Below are 16,983 nucleotides of genomic sequence, written 5' to 3' on the forward strand. Positions count from 1 at the left end.
TCTATTTTAATGTCTAGTTAAAGAGAATTGTTCATTAGATGTATTATTAAGTTATATTTATTTTCATCCTTATACAAGTGAAAACATCTTCCAGTTGTCTACCCTGTAAAATACTTCTCTACGTTTATATTTCTCAACCATTCACTTTTCCAAAGGAAACATCCCTAGCCTGCTCAATCTATCTTGATGGGTATAACCTGTCAGTGTAGAATTGCTCCAATAAAACTTTCTTACATCCTTTCCAGTGCTTCTAAATACACTTTATAATAAGGAGATCTGAGCTAATCAGAGCAGCAAACTGGCCATTCTCCCCAAACGCCTTAAACTTAAGTTTTTTTTTCCACCATTAGCTGAATATAAGATGGAATGGAATGAACAGATTCAATAAGCCGACCTCTAACATTATGGGGCATCTACAATGGTGTGTCCTTTCCCGACAGTGAAACAGTAGGCTGTTTTACTCTTAATCTGTCAATTATAACATGAAGAATAGCGTGTCTGAGAACAACAGGTTTTCAGTGAAGTGACTCGAGGTCAGAATATGTTTAAACATAATTTCTGAGCAGTGATAGGCTGCACTTGTACTTTATGTGTACTTTTACTTACAGTTCAGTCCAGCTTGCTCAGCTCTCATGCCCTCATAATTGTCCTTCAAGTTCATAATTTCCCAAGTTCAAAATACTAGCCTTGGACGCACTCTTCTCTCCCTCAAACTGAATGTAAAATTCAAACATGTATGATTGTGGCCACCTAGGGCTGCCTTCACCATGAAGTTACTAATTAATCCCATCTCATTGCACAATATCAAGTCTAGTACCTCCCTTTGGGTGGTTCCAGAAATCAGAACACACAGGACAGCAAAAGATGTTTGTAGTTGGACTCGGCACACAAAGTAAGTCTGTTCAGTCAACAACTTAATATAATGGGTTTACAGGTGACAATTAATATAGTCACTCTATCAAAAATGTCTACTACTAATAATGCAAAATACTGCAGCTGCTGGAATCTGAAATAAACACACATGTCTATCCAAGGCGAGCTGCAATGCTCCAGTGATGCCCAATGTAAACTGGAAGAACAACACCTCATCTTCCTATTAGGCACTTTACAGCCTCCCCCATCTGCCCTTCGCTGTTCAGTTGCTTCTATTTCATATTCGGCTGTCTCATCATTTTGCCACCGGTAATACTCTTCATTCCTCAATGACCCCTTTGTCTTATGTTCTTGACAAATTTGTCCATGCGGCACGGCGGCACAGTGGTTAGCACTGTTGCCTCACAGCATCTGCGACCCGGGTTCAATTCGGCCTTGGGATTTGCACATTCTCCCCTTGTCTGCATGGTTTTCCTCCAAGTGCTCCGGTTTCCTCCCACAGTCCAAAGATATACAGGTTTGGTGGATTGGCTGGGCTAAATTGCCTCTTCGTGTCCAAAAGTGTGCAGGTTACGTGGCGTTACGGGAATTGGGTGTGGTAGTGGGCCTAGGTTGGGACTGGGAGGTCTTTCAGAGGATCGGTGCAGAATTGATGAGCCGAATGGCCTCCATCGGCAATGTAGGGATTCCATATCTGTAGGTGGATTGGCCATGCTACATTGGCCCTTAGTGTCCAAAGATGTGCAGGTTAGGTTGAGTTACAGAGATTCAGGGATAGGACAGGAGCCTGGTTAGGGTGCTCTTTCAGAGGATCGGTGCAGGCTCGATGTGCTGAATGGCCTCATTATGCATTGTAGGTATGCTATCCTATTCTTTTCTATTCTACCTGGTCTTCTATTCTGCCCCTCCTCCTGTGCCACTTTCCAACTATATAATTCTGTCCATTCCTACCCTACCCTCCTATACTGCTGTGAAGGATCATTTAAACGAGTGTACTGCTCAACTCTGTTTCTCTCCACAGATGTTGGCAGACCAGCTAACTTTATCCAGCAATGTCTGATTTCATGCTGACAGTAATGTTGCCATAAAGACAGATGCCAGCAATATGGTAATTGATGCAGAGGAAATGACAGAGATGGTTACAAATCACTTGTTCTCGGTCTTCCTGTGGAGGCAAAGCAGAAAGAGAGACACGGAAAGAAGGTTTTGTGCGGGTCTGCTGATAACCGCCTTTCTTTTTCACTGACGGGATTTGACCAACGGAATTGTTCACATCTTGTACAAGGAAGGATCAAATACAATTGGCACCTCCATTTCAAATCTGTTGTGAAGTAACATTCTCTCATTTGATTTGAAAGCTGACTGTTGTGAAGCTGCAACCGAGCACACTGGGCTTTGTGCCGCACTTTCTGTGGTGTCCTGGTCCTCACATTCGCCGATTGAAAACCGGACAGAAACATTATCAAATCTTTCACATTAACCGTGAGACAAGTTAGAATGATTTAAGTTTGTTGCTGGATGTTATCGGGATCTCGGGTGCTGCAGCCAATTCTATTTACTTTTACCCCGGCCTCAAAATGCATTCAGCAAAATCAGAAATGCTGAATTGTCCTGAAGCAATGAGATGGAAAATATGTCCGCATTTTGACAAAGTTCACATATTAGCGGTTTGTCAGTCCACAACAGAGTTGAATTGGTTTACAGATGCAGGTTTAATCACTGAATGAAACAAGCGATTCTGTGACTGAATTAGAGGAAATGGCAGAGATTTAATAGAGCCATCTTTTAAAAAATCTGTCTTCATGATAGCGAAATAGGAAAACCCACTCGGGGAGATGAGGAAAACGAGGCTCGGTACCGATCCTGTGGCGTCCCTCTTTCTTCAACACGAACGGGATGAAGGCGCCAGAATGTCTCACACACAGAACAAAAAGGAATCAAATATGATAAAAATATCATTCTCAAATCTCTACCTGTAAAACTATCCCATTTCATTTCCATGCTGACTGTGCTCAATCTCACATGAGCACAATGGGGTTTGTATTTCCCAGTGACTCGAAATATTTTCTTTGTCCAGTCATGTTTGCAAATCAGTGTTGTATATTTCAGAGTCTCACTTTCAAATGAGGACATAAATGTCAGATAAGATTAAGTTTTGAGTAACGGAACAGATGCTGAGTAAATTGATTGACATTTTTAGAAGCAACATGAGAATGATGTTATTACTGAATGAGCAGAAATCATTCCACCCTGAGAACGCTTCTCCATTTGAAAATTCATTTGAAACCAAATAAAGTGGACTACTTAAGCAAAGTGATCTCAACAGGGCTTTGTGAAGTTCTAAAAACCATTCCCTCTCTAATAGACAGACTGTGTGAACAGGCTACAGATCAAATATAATTAGATTCCGTATATTAACTCAGAAATAATGAAGAGATGCTTGATCAGGAAAAAACACCTTCATAAATTCGGTATGAAATCAATTGCATGATTACATGTTGTTTATATCGTAAACTACATAATTTCCGTGTTCACAGCTCCTGGTCCAGTGAAACTTGATCATTAAGTCAAACTGGGCATGGATTCGACAGAAATTCCTTTTTCAAAAGCGAATTGGACGATCAGCTGAAATGGAGAAAACTCAAGATCATTGAAACAGAGAAAAACATTGAGATTAATCAAAAGATTGTTCTTTTGAAAAGCTGGTCGAGGTGATAGAAGTGCCACTTATTGCGTTTTGCCGTTTTACGGTTACATCTCATACACATGTATGTATACATCTCGCTGCAGCATTCCTAATGAGGACAGACGAATTTTCAAAAACAAAGGCTCCAAAGTGTGACTGAGTGACAGAACAGTGTCAGCTTTCCAGACAGGCCCATTGGAGCGACTATTAGCCAGCTGTTTCTGTAGTGTAGTGGTTATCACGTTCGCCTCACACGCGAAAAGTCCCCGGTTCGAAACCGGGCAGAAACATTATGGACGTTCCTCATTTGGCGATGAGTTGTATTCTTGCTGTTTTCTGTTTACTCATTAAGCGAATCCGTTACGTTACACCCGTTTCAAATGATATCCTACAAAATCCACCATTATGGGGACTGGGAGGAATCGGTCAGAGAGTTCACGCGTGTTAAGTGTGAATGGTTTTTCTAATGTGCTGCGACATTTTCTGATTCTAGTAATAATGTTAAATCAATTTATCTGCCGCTTGTCTAAGTTTTGAGCCGAATTGGACTCCCTCAAAAGAAGGTTCTTCAGTGTAACAAGAATGCAGGTTTCCTGTTCTCGGTCGGAGGGTCAAACTCGGTGCCTGTTTCTGTGGTGTGGTGGTTGTCATGGTTACTTTACACTCAAAAAATCCTGGATTGGAAACCGCGTAAAAACATTGTCGAGGCCCATTCGTTTAAGTGTTTGGGAAAAGTTGCATAATTGACATTTCCATTGTTACTCATCCCGAATAACCCTTGAACTGAATTAATCTGCCGCGTGAAACCCCGGTCCCCAGAGCTTCAGCCTGATTCTCTGCATTGCCAGTTTAGTGACAATAACACAACTCAATCGTTACATCTGGTCAACACCAACCACTCCCCCAGTGAATCCGCAATAACACAACTCAACACCAACCACACCCCCAGTGAATCCTCAATAACACAACTCAACACCAACCACACCCCCAGTGAATCCGCTACCGATTATTACCTGAATATAATATCTTACAAAGCAAATGTCATTTGCTCTCATATATGCCGGAAATGTATTCAGGAGAAGCAGAACCTGAGAGTCCCTGCTTTCGGAGCACTGCTCCTTCATTGGGTGTGTAAAGAGGTGGGTTCCACAACCATATATATGGAAAGAAGGCTTACAACACCAGGTTAAAGTCCAACATGTTTGTTTCAAATACTAGCTTTCGGAGCACAGCTCCTTCCTCAGGCTCCTTCCTCCATTCACCTGAGGAAGGAGCAGTGTTCCGAAAGCTAGTGTTTGAAACAAACATGTTGGACTTTAACCTGGTGTTGTAAGACTTCTTACTGTGTTCACCCCAGTCCAACGCCGGCATTTCCACATCATATATATAGACACAGTCAATGATACAAAGACTTGCATTCAAAGTATCATCTTGCATCACCTTGATTCAAAACAAACCTGTCGGACTTTAACCTGGTGTCAGACTTCTTACTATTCAATAAGCTGTCTGACCTGTTTGTGTTTCGAATTCCACATTCCCATCATGCAAAGATACGAAATAAGATTCTGTGATACTGAATATTCTGTTTTCTAGAATGATGCAGCACATGTGCAGAGTTCGAAAGAAGCTCAACAAACACTCGAGGAACAGCAGCGCATCTTTCCACTGGGCTCAATACAGCTTTCACACTCATAGTGTGTGCAACAGTCCCACACTGTAAATGCTGCCCCCATTCTGTGTGCCCTTACATCGCAGATTTGGGTTTGAATCTTGTTTCCACTTGTTCTTTGTGTCCGGGCGACAGTTGTTGAGCAATCTGCCATTGACAGCTCCTCCAGACACATATTTTGTTTCTTCCATTGTTCTGACAGAGACCTGGCACAGACACGGCAGCCCGAATGGCCTCATTCTGTGGTGTAAATATACTCTGATTCGATGCTAACCTCAGCCTGTGGCCAGGGACCCAAGGCCTTTTCTCATTTAATCTCTCCTGACTTGCAACCTGTCAGAAAATTTTCTACATTTCTAACCTTTCCCGGTTTCTATGAAAGGTCACGGAGGTGAAAGATGAATTTTGTTTCCCTGTCCACAAATGCTGCCTTACTTCCTGAGTTTTCCCAGCATTTTCCGCAGATATGATTGGCTGCGGATGACAATGAAGGTATCTTTTGGTTCAATCAGATGCTTCTCACCGGCTCGTTGGTCTAGTGGTAAGATTCTCGCTCGTGGTTTGTGCTGTACGAAAATGTGAGAGGTCCCGGGTTCAAATCCCGGGTGAGCCCTCTGATGTTGTTTCTTATTGTCCAAGCAACACGTTTTGTTCATTTCTTTCAGTGCAGACGGCGGGATTGGTTCACATTGCGTTTGCTTTGAGAAGCTCAGCTCACGCTGCAGGGAATCAATACGTTCCCGAGAAAATCGATACATTTCGAAAAGCTTGACTATGTGAGTGGACATTCCCTTATCTCCATTCACTAATCCAGGTGACTCCATGGTGGTGGATTCAGGCAGCTCTCTGTCTGTTTCATTTTATCCATTCGGGGATGTGAACCTCACTGGCCGCTCCAGCATTTATTGCCCAGGACTATTCCCTATTGAGAAGGTGGTGGTGAGCTGCTTCTTGAACCGCTGCAGTCCATTGGTGTAGGTACACCCACAGTGCTGTTAGGGAGGGAGTTCCAGGATTATTTCCCAGCGACAGTGAAGGCACAGCCGATATATTTCCAAGTAACAATAATCTTAATTATTGTCACAAGTAATCTTATATTAACAATGCAATGAAGTTACTGTGAAAATGGTCAGGATGGGGAGTGGCTGGGAAGGGAACTTTCAGGGTGTCAGGGTCTTGGGTTTGGAAGGCGCTGTCTAAGGTGCCTTTGGTGAATTCCTGCACCCATCCAGACAAGTGGAGAGTATTCCATCACACTCCTGACTTGTGCCTTGTAGATGATGGACAGGTTTTGTGGAGTTAGGAGTGAGCTACTCGCTGCAGGATTCCCAGCCTCTGACCTGCATTTGTCCCCATTGAAGGAACTGTTAATATTTGTGCCGAGTCAAAATAGGAGCATCTATGTCCCTGCTCAGTGTGCCGGCAATTTTCAACACTTCTGCTTCTCCTAATTGCATTTTGAGGTACATGTCAGAGCGAATGACACATGCTTGAAAGTTATTATATTCAGGTAATATTGGATAGTGGATTCACTGGGGGAGTGGCTGGTGGTTGAATAATGTAATTGTCTCTAGACCAGTGAAGCAGAGAACCAGGCTGGAGCTCTGGGGACCGGGGTTCCACGCGGCAGATTAACTCAGCATCAATTCAAGGGCAATTCGGGATGAGTGTAAATGAATAAAGAAAATGTCAATCATGTAACTTTTCCACACACGGAAATGAATGTGGGTTTTGACAATGTGTCTGTGCGGTTTTAAACCGAGGGCCTTTATGCTGTAAAGCAAACATGATAATCACTACACTGCAGAAACGGGGAACAGCGCTTAGCGCACTGACCGGGAATAGTAAACTGTGCGTCCTTATTGCACTGAGGAACCTTCTATTGTCAGAGTACTATTCAACTGAAAACTTAGACATGTGGCGGAGAAGTTGATCTGATATTAGAATCATCAAATATCACAGCACATTAGAAAACCATTCAGACTTAACACGTGTGAACTCTCTGACTGCGATTCCTGCCAGTCTTCATCACAGAGTATTTTGCAGGATATCATTCGGAACTTTGCGGGTGTAAGATAATGCATTCGCTTAACTATTGAACAACAAATAGCAAGGATACAACTCATCTGCAAACTTAGATGAGTAACGTCAATAAAGTTTCGAATAAGGGACATTTGGTGTGTGAGGGGAATGTGTTAACCTGTACACTGAAAAACAGCTGACTGCCAATGAGCCCATTGGACTGGTGTTTGGAAAATGTGTTGTCTTGTCTGGAAACGTGATAAAACTCTAACAAAAATACAGACATTGAAAAGAGCAAACCGATTAATCTCAATGTCCGTTTCTCTTTCTGTGATCTTGAGGATTCTCTATTCCAATTTGCTTTTGAAAAAGGAGTTTCTGCAGAATCCTTGCTCAGTTTGATTTAATGACAACGTTCCCCTGGTCCAATGACCAGAAGATTTGGACATGAAGATGGTGTAGTTTACGATATAAACATTATGTAATCATGCAATTGGTTTCATATTGAATTTACAAAAGTGTACTTTTCTGCTGAAGCATCGTCATTATTTCTGAGTTGATAACAGAATCTAATTAATTTGCTCTCCATCCTGTTTACAGAGTCTGTCTATTAGAGAGGGAAAGGATTTGTGAAGCTTAACAAAGCCCTCTAGAGATCACTTTGCTGAAGTAGTTTACTTTATTAGATTTCAAATGAATTCTGAAATGTAGAAATGTCCGTCCAGCAAATATCTCCGGGTGAAATGATTTCCTCTCATTCAGTAATAACATCATTCTTATGTTCATTCGAAAAACATCAAACAATTTTACTCAGTATTTGTTCCATTACTCAAAACTTGATATTATTTGATATTTATGTCCTCATCTGAAATTGAGACTCTCTGAAATATACAACATTGAATTGCAAACATGACTGACAAAGAAAATAAATCGAATCACTGGGTAATACAAGTTCATAGAATCATAGAATTTACAGTGCAGAAGGAGACCATTCGGCCCATCGAGTCTGCACTGGCTCTTTGAAAGAGAACCCTACCCAAGCCCACACCTCCACCCTATCCCCATAACCCAATAACCCCACCCAACACTCAGGGCAATTTTGGACACTAAGGGCAATTTAGCACGGCCAATCCACCTAACCTGCACATCTTTGGACTGGAGGAGGAAACTGGAGCACCTGGAGGAAACCCACGCAGACACGGGGAGAATGTGCAGACTCCGCACAGACAGTGTCACAAGCCGGGAATCGAAACTGGGACCCTGGAGCTGTGAAGCAATTGTGCTAACCACTTTGCTACCGTGCTAACCACTATGCTACCAGTTCTGTCGAGTTCATTTGAGATTGGCCACGTCAGTTTTTAAACACAATCAAATATCTTCACAGGTAGGAGACTAAAGAATGATAAGTTTATTATATTTGATCCTTTGTTCTGGGTATGAAACATTCTGCAGCCTCAATCCCGTTCATGTTAATGAAAGGAGAGTTGACAGCAAACACGCACTGAGCCTGGATTTCCTCATCTCTCTGAGTGGCTTTTCCTGTTTCTCTACCGCAAAGCCCGATTTTCAAAAAGGTGGTTCAGTTAAATCTCTGCTATTTCCTCTAATTCAGTTACAGTATCGTTTGTCTCTGTCTGTATGAGCATACATTACCATTAGATATTTTTCAGATGGTGATTAAAAATGTTAATCTACGTTCCGGGTGCGGCGATGACCAGCTGAGTCGCACGTTTCGGCAGCTCCCGGTGAAACGGACTTTTGGGCTCTTGATAGGAGCCCCAACGGCAATTTTGACGGCTAAAAACACTGTGCGGTAAACCAGAAGGGAATCCCCCCTGGATAAGGATGAAAAAAGGAGGAGAAAGTGGCCGGATTGCAGTGGATCCTTTAGAACAGCGGCAAGGAAGGCAAGCAAAAACCAAGATGGTGTCGGAAGGTGGCAGTTTAACATGGGGCCCTGAACAACAAGAGCTCTCGAAATGCTGTGTGGAAGAGCTCAAAAAGGAAATGAAGAAAGAGCTGTTGGCCCCGATACTACAGGCGATCGAAGGGCTAAAGGAGGAACAAAAGACCCAGGAGCAGGAGTTTCGGGTCGTGAAGGCAAAGGCAGCCGAGAATGAGGACGACATACAGGGCCTGGTGGTGAAGACGGAGACGCATGAGGCACATCAGAAACGATGTGTGGAAAGGTTGGAGGCACTGGAGAACAACGCAAGGAGGAACAACCTGAGGATTCTTGGTCTTCCTGAAGGTGAGGAGGGAGCGGACGTCGGGACATATGTGAGCCCGATGCTGCACTCGTTAATGGCAGCGGAGGCCCCGGCGGGTCCGTTGGAGGTGGAGGGAGCATACCGAGTGATGGCGCGAGGACCGAGAGCAGGAGAAATTCCCAGAGCCATAGTGGTGAGATTCCTCCGTTTTAAGGATAGAGAAATGGTCCTTAGATGGGCAAAGAAAACTCGGAGCAGTAAATGGGAGAACGCGGTGATCCGCGTTTCTCAAGACTGGAGTGCAGAGGTGGCGAGAAGGAGGGCGAGCTTTAATCGGGCCAAGGCCGTGCTTCATAAAAAGAAGGTAAAATTTGGAATGCTGCAACCGGCAAGACTGTGGGTCACATATCGAGGGAGGCACCACTACTTTGAGACGGCGGATGAAGCGTGGACTTTTATTGTGTAAGAAAAACTGGAATGAGCGGGTTATTAAAAAGAACGTTTGAACAAAGTGGTGGGGCGAATGTGGGGGGCGAAGAGGGGGGTTAAAAAGGGGGGAAAGAGGAGTTTTATGTACTAATCCTGCGATGTGGTAACTTTTCTCTCTTCCACAGGTGGTGGTGGGGGGAGGGGGGAGGTGGAGGAGATGGGGCGTTGGCCATTGGGGGCGGGGCCAAGGGAGAAGCGCAGGCTTGGTTCCCGCGCTATGATAATCATGGCGGGAATAGAGAAGCAGGAAGGAGGGGGCGTCGCACGGTGCGAGCCGAGGTCACAGGGGGAAGCCGAGGTCAGCCAGAGTTTGCTGACTTCTGGGAGCAACATGGGGGGAGTAATTACGCTAGCGGGGTATCTAGCGGGGGGGGAATTACTGGGTTGCTGCTGCTGGGGAGAGGGGGGGAGCTGGTATGGGAGGGGATGGGCGGGGGGGGGCACCGCCTGGGGGAGATACAGCTGCGTGGGAACCGGGTGAGGAGCTGGAAAAAGGGGATGGCTAATCGACAAGGGGGGGGTAGGAAGCCCCCCAACCCGGCTGATCACGTGGAACGTGAGAGGGCTGAACGGGCCGATAAAGAGGGCACGGGTACTCGCACACCTTAAGAAACTTAAGGCAGGTGTGGTTATGTTACAGGAAACGCACCTGAAACTAATAGACCAGGTTAGGCTACGCAAAGGATGGTGGGGCAGGTGTTCCATTCGGGGTTAGATGCGAAAAACAGGGGGGTGGCTATATTAGTGGGGAAGCGGGTAATGTTCAAGGCAAAGACTATAGTGGCGGATAACGGGGGCAGATACGTGATGGTGAGTGGCAAACTACAGGGGGAGACGGTGGGTTTGGTAAACGTATATGCCCCGAACTGGGATGATGCCAATTTTATGAGGCGGATGCTAGGACGCATTCCGGACCTAGAGATGGGAAAGCTGATAATGGGGGGAGATTTTAATACGGTGTTGGAACCAGGGCTGGATAGGTCGAAGTCCAGGACTGGAAGGAGGCCGGCAGCAGCCAAGGTACTTAAAGATTTTATGGAGCAGATGGGAGGTGTAGACCCGTGGAGATTTAGCAAACCTAGGAGTAAGGAGTTCTCGTTTTTCTCCTATGTCCATAAAGTCTACTCGCGAATAGACTTTTTTGTGCTGGGAAGGGCGTTGATCCCGAAGGTGAGGGGAACGGAGTATATGGCTATAGCCATTTCGGATCACGCTCCACACTGGGTAGACTTGGAGATAGGGGAGAAACAGGAGGGCGCCCACCCTGGAGAATGGACATGGGACTAATGGCAGATGAGGGGGTGTGTCTAAGGGTGAGGGGGTGCATTGAAAAGTACTTGGAACTCAATGATAATGGGGAGGTCCAGGTGGGAGTGGTCTGGGAGGCGCTGAAGGCGGTGGTTAGAGGGGAGCTGATATCAATAAGGGCACATAAAGGGAAGCAGGAGAGTAAGGAACGGGAGCGGTTGCTGCAAGAACTTTTGAGGGTGGACAGACAATATGCGGAAGCACCGGAGGAGGGACTGTACAGGGAAAGGCAAAGGCTACATGTAGAATTTGACTTGTTGACTACGGGCACTGCAGAGGCACAATGGAGGAAGGCACAGGGTGTACAGTACGAATATGGGGAGAAGGCGAGCAGGTTGCTGGCACACCAATTGAGGAAAAGGGGAGCAGCGAGGGAAATAGGGGGAGTGAGGGATGAGGAAGGAGAGATGGAGCGGAGAGAGTGAATGGAGTGTTCAAGACATTTTATAAAAAATTATATGAAGCTCAACCCCCGGATGGGAGGGAGAGAATGATGGGCTTCTTGGATCGGCTGGAATTTCCCAAGGTGGAAGAGCAGGAAAGGGTGGGACAGGGAGCACAGATCGAGGTAGAAGAAGTGGTGAAAGGAATTAGGAGCATGCAGGCGGGAAAGGCCCCGGGACCGGATGGATTCCCAGTCGAATTCTATAGAAAATATGTGGACTTGCTCGCCCTGGTATTGACGAGGACCTTTAATGAGGCAAAGGAAAGGGGACAACTCCCCCCGACTATGTCTGAAGCAACGATATCGCTTCTCTTAAAGAAGGAAAAGGACCCGCTACAATGCGGGTTCTATAGACCTATTTCCCTCCTAAATGTAGATGCCAAGATCCTGGCCAAGGTAATGGCAATGAGAATAGAGGAATGTGTCCCGGGGGTGATCCACGAGGACCAAACTGGGTTTGTGAAGGGGAGACAGCTGAACACGAATATACGGAGGCTGTTAGGGGTAATGATGATGGCCCCACCAGAGGGGGAAACGGAGATAGTAGTGGCGATGGATGCCGAGAAAGCATTTGATAGAGTGGAGTGGGATTATTTGTGGGAGGTGTTGAGGAGATTTGGTTTTGGAGAGGGGTATGTTAGATGGGTGCAGCTGTTGTATCGGGCCCCGATGGCGAGCGTGGTCACGAATGGACGGGGATCTGCATATTTTCGGCTCCATAGAGGGACAAGGCAGGGATGCCCTCTGTCCCCATTATTGTTTGCACTGGCGATTGAGCCCCTGGCGATAGCGTTGAGGGGTTCCAAGAAGATGAGGGGAGTACTTAGAGGAGGAGAAGAACACCGGGTATCTTTGTATGCGGACAATTTGCTACTATACGTGGCAGACCCGGCGGAGGGGATGCCAGAAATAATGCGGATACTTGGGGAGTTTGGGATTTTTCAGGGTATAAATTGAACATGGGGAAAAGTGAGTTGTTTGTGGTGCATCCAGGGGAGCAGAGTAGAGAAATAGAGGACCTACCGTTGAGGAAGGTAACAAGGGACTTTCGTTACCTGGGGATCCAGATAGCCAAGAATTGGGGCACATTGCATAGGTTAAATTTAACGCGGTTGGTGGAACAAATGGAGGAGGATTTCAAGAGATGGGATTATGGTATCCCTGTCACTGGCAGGGAGGGTGCAGGCGGTTAAGATGGTGGTCCTCCCGAGATTCCTCTTTGTGTTTCAGTGCCTCCCGGTGGTGATCACGAAGGCTTTTTTTAAAAGGATTGAAAAGAGCATCATGGGTTTTGTGTGGGCCGGGAAGACCCCGAGAGTGAGGAAGGGATTCTTACAGCGTAGCAGGGATAGGGGGGTGCTGGCACTACCGAGCCTAAGTGAGTATTATTGGGCCGCTAATATTTCAATGGTGAGTAAGTGGATGGGAGAGGAGGAGGGAGCGGCGTGGAAGAGATTAGAGAGGGCGTCCTGTAGGGGGACTAGCCTACAGGCTATGGTGACAGCCCCATTGCCGTTCTCACCGAGGAACTACACCACAAGCCCGGTGGTGGTGGCTACACTGAAGATTTGGGGACAGTGGAGACGGCATAGGGGAAAGACTGGCGCCTTGGGGGGGTCCCCGATAAGAAACAACCATAGGTTTGCCCCGGGGGGAATGGATGGGGGATATGGAATGTGGCAAAGAGCAGGAATAACGCAACTGAAAGATCTGTTTGTGGATGGGAAGTTCACGAGTCTGGGAGCGCTGACCGAGAAATATGGGTTGCCCCAAGGGAATGCATTCAGGTATATGCAACTGAGGGCTTTTGCGAGGCAACAGGTGAGGGAATTCCCGCAGCTCCCGACACAAGAGGTGCAGGACAGAGTGATCTCAAAGACATGGGTGGGGGATGGTAAGGTGTCAGATATATATTGGGAAATGAGGGACGAAGGGGAGACTATGGTAGATGAACTAAAAGGGAAATGGGAAGAAGAGCTGGGGGAGGAGATCGAGGAGGGGCTGTGGGCAGATGCCCTAAGCAGGGTAAACTCGTCGTCCTCGTGTGCCAGGCTAAGCCTGATTCAGTTTAAGGTATTACACAGGGCGCATATGACTGGAGCACGGCTCAGTAAATTTTTTGGGGTGGAGGATAGGTGTGCGAGGTGCTCGAGAAGCCCAGCGAATCATACCCATATGTTTTGGTCATGCCCGGCACTACAGGGGCTTTGGATGGGGGTGACAAAGGTGCTTTCAAAAGTAGTGGGGGTCCGGGTCGAACCAAGCTGGGGGTTGGCTATATTTGGGGTTGCACAAGAGCCGGGAGTGCAGGAGGCGAGAGAGGCCTATGTTTTGGCCTTTGCGTCCCTAGTAGCCCGGCGCAGGATATTGTTAATGTGGAAAAAAGCCAAGTCCCCGGGGGTGGAGACCTGGATAAATGACATGGCAGGGTTTATAAAGCTAGAGTGGATTAAGTTCGTTCTAAGGGGGGCGGCTCAAGGGTTCACCAGGCGGTGGCAACCGTTCGTCGAATACCTCGCAGAAAGATAGATGGAATGGAAAAAAGAAGGCAGCAGCAGCAGCCCAGGATCGGGGGGGCGGGGGGAGGAGGAACCAGAAGGACTCTCAGGGTTGTTAATATATACTGTATAATATGTATAGGTCGTTGCGACAGATAATTATATATTGGACTGTTAAATTATATTTTTGGAGAGTGTTACTTGTGATAAGGCAGTTGCCAATCAGGGTTAGTTTTCATTTTTGTTATTTATTCATTTTTTGTTTATAAAATAGGTCATTGTTATTTGTGTTGTTATAATATTGTGTAAAGGATGCACAATGTACTGTGTTGGTTGACCAAAAATTTTCAATAAAATATTTATTAAAAAAAAAAAATGTTAATCTACATCCGTAAATCCATTAAATTCTGTTGTGGATTGAACACACTGCGAATGTCCGAACTGTGTCAAAATGGGATCATCTTTTTCTGATCTTTGCTTCTTCAATATTCACTACCTCCGACTTCTCCGAATGAAGTTTGAGGCCGAGATGAGACCAACTATATATCTAATATATGGAATTCAGATGACATGCAGAAACAAACGCGTGTTATGCAAATTTTCCTCAAACTAAGCGAGAAGTCTTCAATGTTTCTGCCCAGTTTTGCACAGAGGACCTTTCGCGGCGTTAGATGAACATGATAACCACTACACTACAGAAACAGGCAGCAGCGGAGCAGCCAATGGACCTGTGCTATGTTCAACTGCAGTGTCTTGCTGCAGCTTCTGATGGTTACGCTGAGAGGCCATGTCACTTATTACTCTCCTCCACCTTGTTTATTTCAAGCAACATTTTCATTCCTTCCTGTTGGGGGACATTTTCTGATACTGGACTATGATATAAATTATAGGTGGCTCTGTAACTACATTTGTGCTCCTATATTACTTTTGAATAGTTCTGATGAGACAAAAGGTGCTCAATAGCTTAGATGCCTGTTTATAAGAGGCAATTTGTAGGAATAGAAAGTGTATACACAATGCTTGTTAATATCAAAAGGATACAAAATGGCTGTTAGCTATTAAAGCAATACTAAAGACACAAAATAGCCGAACTAGCCACATTCCTGAACAATAAGTTACAAACTGTGTAAATTGCCTCATGAGAGCCAAGCATGGGTACTTATGGGGAGTGTCTCAATAGCTGCTGATAACAGCTTCATAGAACAAGGAATGCAATGTATCCATAATAGATCAAGGTCTCCAGCTGTGGACAGGACATATCTTTGTGTTTGCTTTGAATGACTTCTGAATGAAGTTAGGGGCGGGTAAGCCAACACCCAGTTTAACCATATATGTGATAACTGGATGCTAAGAAAATTGATTGACTGCATGTAATGAATTACGACGCGAATATAGTTGATTGATTGTATGTGAATGAGAATACAACTAATTCAGGGACAAACGTATGTTGTGCAAAGTTTTCCTCAGACTAAATGAGAAGCATTTAATGCTTCTAGCAAGTTTCGAACCAGACACCTTTCACACGTTAGCTGATTCTGATAACCTCTATGCTAGAGAAACAGCTGGCAGCACAGTACCCAATGGCCCTGTGCAACGTTCAACTGCACAGTCTTGCTGCAGCTCTCAATGGTTCGGCTGAGAAGCCAGGTCACTAATTACAAGAAGACAACTGTTTCTTTAAAACCTGTGTCTCAACTTGTAAGACCATAACATATAGAACTTATATTGAACTTTAGCATTTGTTCAGCAAATATCTAATGGAACAGTGCTCTCTGTTCAATTATTAATGCATCATTCTTATCTTCCGACAGAAAATTTCCACCAATTTTACTCAATATTTGTTTCATTATTCAATGTTGAACATCAGAATATGTATTTGTTATATATGACTTCATTTTGAATTGAATAGTTCTCGAGACTTCACTCTGAATATCTCTGAAATATGCACCATTGAATTGCAAACATGAGTGACCAAGGAAGCGTGGGTCACTGGGTAATACAAATCCCATGAATCTTTGTTGAGATTGCAGCTATGATGTGGAGATGCCGCCGTTGGACTGGGGTGGGCTTCGTAAGAAGTCTTACAACACCAGGTTAAAGTTCAACAGGTTTGTTTTGAATCACTAGTTTTCAGAGTGTAGCTCCTTCCTCTTCACCTGAGAAAGGAGCTGTGCTCCGAAAGCTAGTGATTCTTAACAAACCCGTTTGACTTTAACCTGGTGTTGTAAGATTTTTACTTTGTTGAGATTGACCGCAGACAGCTTTTAAACAAAGTCAAATATAGTTAAATGGAAGTGAATTGAGAATTATGAGTTGCTTATATTTGACCCCTCTGTGTTTTGGTGTGAAACATTCTGCAGCCTAAATCCCGTTCATGTATAAGAAAGGAGGGGTGACAGCAAATCCGCACTGAGCCTGGATTTCCTCATCTCCTTGAGTGGTTTTTCCTGTTTCTCCATCATGAACGCCAAATTTTTTAAAAAGGTGGTTCAGTTAAATCTCTGCCATTTCCTCTAATTCAGTTACCGTATCGTTTGTGTCTGTCTATATGAGCACCCATTACAAGTAGATAAGTTTTGTACAGTGATTAAAATGTTAATCTGCGTCTACAAAGCCATTAAATTCTTTTGTGAACTGAGCAAACTGCCAAGATCCGCACTTTGTTTTTTCATGTATGGAACGATCTGTCTGGACTGTACGCAGAACAATACTTTTCACTGTGCTCGGTACACGTGACAATAAATCCAATCCAATCAAAGGGACAGTTTCTTACTAGTTTTCAG

General features: G+C 45.0%; 1 non-coding gene across 1 annotated transcript; it reads left to right on the top strand.

Annotated features, from left to right (window-relative positions):
• The first annotated feature begins 3,776 nt into the window (after positions 1-3,776).
• trnav-cac (transfer RNA valine (anticodon CAC)) lies at positions 3,777-3,849 on the top strand. The gene has a single exon. It is a non-coding gene; the product is annotated as a tRNA-Val (tRNA).
• The last annotated feature ends 13,134 nt before the right edge of the window (positions 3,850-16,983 follow it).

The sequence above is a fragment of the Scyliorhinus torazame genome, chromosome 5 (genome assembly GCF_047496885.1).
Source record: "Scyliorhinus torazame isolate Kashiwa2021f chromosome 5, sScyTor2.1, whole genome shotgun sequence".
NCBI lineage: Eukaryota > Metazoa > Chordata > Chondrichthyes > Carcharhiniformes > Scyliorhinidae > Scyliorhinus > Scyliorhinus torazame.